This window comes from Arvicanthis niloticus, chromosome 1 (genome assembly GCF_011762505.2).
Source record: "Arvicanthis niloticus isolate mArvNil1 chromosome 1, mArvNil1.pat.X, whole genome shotgun sequence".
NCBI lineage: Eukaryota > Metazoa > Chordata > Mammalia > Rodentia > Muridae > Arvicanthis > Arvicanthis niloticus.
In genome coordinates this window covers 167,104,289-167,109,288 of record NC_047658.1, presented here as the reverse complement: position 1 = coordinate 167,109,288, position 5,000 = coordinate 167,104,289, and positions in this window count along the sequence as shown.

Here is a 5,000-nt window from a genome sequence, read left to right as displayed (position 1 = left end):
AACCCTAACCCTAACCCTAACCCTAACCCTAACCCTAACCCTAACCCTAACCCTAACCCTAACCCTAACCCTAACCCTAACCCTAACCCTAACCCTAACCCTAACCCTAACCCTAACCCTAACCCTAACCCTAACCCTAACCCTAACCCTAACCCTAACCCTAACCCTAACCCTAACCCTAACCCTAACCCTAACCCTAACCCTAACCCTAACCCTAACCCTAACCCTAACCCTAACCCTAACCCTAACCCTAACCCTAACCCTAACCCTAACCCTAACCCTAACCCTAACCCTAACCCTAACCCTAACCCTAACCCTAACCCTAACCCTAACCCTAACCCTAACCCTAACCCTAACCCTAACCCTAACCCTAACCCTAACCCTAACCCTAACCCTAACCCTAACCCTAACCCTAACCCTAACCCTAACCCTAACCCTAACCCTAACCCTAACCCTAACCCTAACCCTAACCCTAACCCTAACCCTAACCCTAACCCTAACCCTAACCCTAACCCTAACCCTAACCCTAACCCTAACCCTAACCCTAACCCTAACCCTAACCCTAACCCTAACCCTAACCCTAACCCTAACCCTAACCCTAACCCTAACCCTAACCCTAACCCTAACCCTAACCCTAACCCTAACCCTAACCCTAACCCTAACCCTAACCCTAACCCTAACCCTAACCCTAACCCTAACCCTAACCCTAACCCTAACCCTAACCCTAACCCTAACCCTAACCCTAACCCTAACCCTAACCCTAACCCTAACCCTAACCCTAACCCTACCCTAACCCTAACCCTAACCCTAACCCTAACCCTAACCCTAACCCTAACCCTAACCCTAACCCTAACCCTAACCCTAACCCTAACCCTAACCCTAACCCTAACCCTAACCCTAACCCTAACCCTAACCCTAACCCTAACCCTAACCCTAACCCTAACCCTAACCCTAACCCTAACCCTAACCCTAACCCTAACCCTAACCCTAACCCTAACCCTAACCCTAACCCTAACCCTAACCCTAACCCTAACCCTAACCCTAACCCTAACCCTAACCCTAACCCTAACCCTAACCCTAACCCTAACCCTAACCCTAACCCTAACCCTAACCCTAACCCTAACCCTAACCCTAACCCTAACCCTAACCCTAACCCTAACCCTAACCCTAACCCTAACCCTAACCCTAACCCTAACCCTAACCCTAACCCTAACCCTAACCCTAACCCTAACCCTAACCCTAACCCTAACCCTAACCCTAACCCTAACCCTAACCCTAACCCTAACCCTAACCCTAACCCTAACCCTAACCCTAACCCTAACCCTAACCCTAACCCTAACCCTAACCCTAACCCTAACCCTAACCCTAACCCTAACCCTAACCCTAACCCTAACCCTAACCCTAACCCTAACCCTAACCCTAACCCTAACCCTAACCCTAACCCTAACCCTAACCCTAACCCTAACCCTAACCCTAACCCTAACCCTAACCCTAACCCTAACCCTAACCCTAACCCTAACCCTAACCCTAACCCTAACCCTAACCCTAACCCTAACCCTAACCCTAACCCTAACCCTAACCCTAACCCTAACCCTAACCCTAACCCTAACCCTAACCCTAACCCTAACCCTAACCCTAACCCTAACCCTAACCCTAACCCTAACCCTAACCCTAACCCTAACCCTAACCCTAACCCTAACCCTAACCCTAACCCTAACCCTAACCCTAACCCTAACCCTAACCCTAACCCTAACCCTAACCCTAACCCTAACCCTAACCCTAACCCTAACCCTAACCCTAACCCTAACCCTAACCCTAACCCTAACCCTAACCCTAACCCTAACCCTAACCCTAACCCTAACCCTAACCCTAACCCTAACCCTAACCCTAACCCTAACCCTAACCCTAACCCTAACCCTAACCCTAACCCTAACCCTAACCCTAACCCTAACCCTAACCCTAACCCTAACCCTAACCCTAACCCTAACCCTAACCCTAACCCTAACCCTAACCCTAACCCTAACCCTAACCCTAACCCTAACCCTAACCCTAACCCTAACCCTAACCCTAACCCTAACCCTAACCCTAACCCTAACCCTAACCCTAACCCTAACCCTAACCCTAACCCTAACCCTAACCCTAACCCTAACCCTAACCCTAACCCTAACCCTAACCCTAACCCTAACCCTAACCCTAACCCTAACCCTAACCCTAACCCTAACCCTAACCCTAACCCTAACCCTAACCCTAACCCTAACCCTAACCCTAACCCTAACCCTAACCCTAACCCTAACCCTAACCCTAACCCTAACCCTAACCCTAACCCTAACCCTAACCCTAACCCTAACCCTAACCCTAACCCTAACCCTAACCCTAACCCTAACCCTAACCCTAACCCTAACCCTAACCCTAACCCTAACCCTAACCCTAACCCTAACCCTAACCCTAACCCTAACCCTAACCCTAACCCTAACCCTAACCCTAACCCTAACCCTAACCCTAACCCTAACCCTAACCCTAACCCTAACCCTAACCCTAACCCTAACCCTAACCCTAACCCTAACCCTAACCCTAACCCTAACCCTAACCCTAACCCTAACCCTAACCCTAACCCTAACCCTAACCCTAACCCTAACCCTAACCCTAACCCTAACCCTAACCCTAACCCTAACCCTAACCCTAACCCTAACCCTAACCCTAACCCTAACCCTAACCCTAACCCTAACCCTAACCCTAACCCTAACCCTAACCCTAACCCTAACCCTAACCCTAACCCTAACCCTAACCCTAACCCTAACCCTAACCCTAACCCTAACCCTAACCCTAACCCTAACCCTAACCCTAACCCTAACCCTAACCCTAACCCTAACCCTAACCCTAACCCTAACCCTAACCCTAACCCTAACCCTAACCCTAACCCTAACCCTAACCCTAACCCTAACCCTAACCCTAACCCTAACCCTAACCCTAACCCTAACCCTAACCCTAACCCTAACCCTAACCCTAACCCTAACCCTAACCCTAACCCTAACCCTAACCCTAACCCTAACCCTAACCCTAACCCTAACCCTAACCCTAACCCTAACCCTAACCCTAACCCTAACCCTAACCCTAACCCTAACCCTAACCCTAACCCTAACCCTAACCCTAACCCTAACCCTAACCCTAACCCTAACCCTAACCCTAACCCTAACCCTAACCCTAACCCTAACCCTAACCCTAACCCTAACCCTAACCCTAACCCTAACCCTAACCCTAACCCTAACCCTAACCCTAACCCTAACCCTAACCCTAACCCTAACCCTAACCCTAACCCTAACCCTAACCCTAACCCTAACCCTAACCCTAACCCTAACCCTAACCCTAACCCTAACCCTAACCCTAACCCTAACCCTAACCCTAACCCTAACCCTAACCCTAACCCTAACCCTAACCCTAACCCTAACCCTAACCCTAACCCTAACCCTAACCCTAACCCTAACCCTAACCCTAACCCTAACCCTAACCCTAACCCTAACCCTAACCCTAACCCTAACCCTAACCCTAACCCTAACCCTAACCCTAACCCTAACCCTAACCCTAACCCTAACCCTAACCCTAACCCTAACCCTAACCCTAACCCTAACCCTAACCCTAACCCTAACCCTAACCCTAACCCTAACCCTAACCCTAACCCTAACCCTAACCCTAACCCTAACCCTAACCCTAACCCTAACCCTAACCCTAACCCTAACCCTAACCCTAACCCTAACCCTAACCCTAACCCTAACCCTAACCCTAACCCTAACCCTAACCCTAACCCTAACCCTAACCCTAACCCTAACCCTAACCCTAACCCTAACCCTAACCCTAACCCTAACCCTAACCCTAACCCTAACCCTAACCCTAACCCTAACCCTAACCCTAACCCTAACCCTAACCCTAACCCTAACCCTAACCCTAACCCTAACCCTAACCCTAACCCTAACCCTAACCCTAACCCTAACCCTAACCCTAACCCTAACCCTAACCCTACCCTAACCCTAACCCTAACCCTAACCCTAACCCTAACCCTAACCCTAACCCTAACCCTAACCCTAACCCTAACCCTAACCCTAACCCTAACCCTAACCCTAACCCTAACCCAAACCCTAACCCTAACCCTAACCCTAACCCTAACCCTAACCCTAACCCTAACCCTAACCCTAACCCTAACCCTAACCCTAACCCTAACCCTAACCCTAACCCTAACCCTAACCCTAACCCTAACCCTAACCCTAACCCTAACCCTAACCCTAACCCTAACCCTAACCCTAACCCTAACCCTAACCCTAACCCTAACCCTAACCCTAACCCTAACCCTAACCCTAACCCTAACCCTAACCCTAACCCTAACCCTAACCCTAACCCTAACCCTAACCCTAACCCTAACCCTAACCCTAACCCTAACCCTAACCCTAACCCTAACCCTAACCCTAACCCTAACCCTAACCCTAACCCTAACCCTAACCCTAACCCTAACCCTAACCCTAACCCTAACCCTAACCCTAACCCTAACCCTAACCCTAACCCTAACCCTAACCCTAACCCTAACCCTAACCCTAACCCTAACCCTAACCCTAACCCTAACCCTAACCCTAACCCTAACCCTAACCCTAACCCTAACCCTAACCCTAACCCTAACCCTAACCCTAACCCTAACCCTAACCCTAACCCTAACCCTAACCCTAACCCTAACCCTAACCCTAACCCTAACCCTAACCCTAACCCTAACCCTAACCCTAACCCTAACCCTAACCCTAACCCTAACCCTAACCCTAACCCTAACCCTAACCCTAACCCTAACCCTAACCCTAACCCTAACCCTAACCCTAACCCTAACCCTAACCCTAACCCTAACCCTAACCCTAACCCTAACCCTAACCCTAACCCTAACCCTAACCCTAACCCTAACCCTAACCCTAACCCTAACCCTAACCCTAACCCTAACCCTAACCCTAACCCTAACCCTAACCCTAACC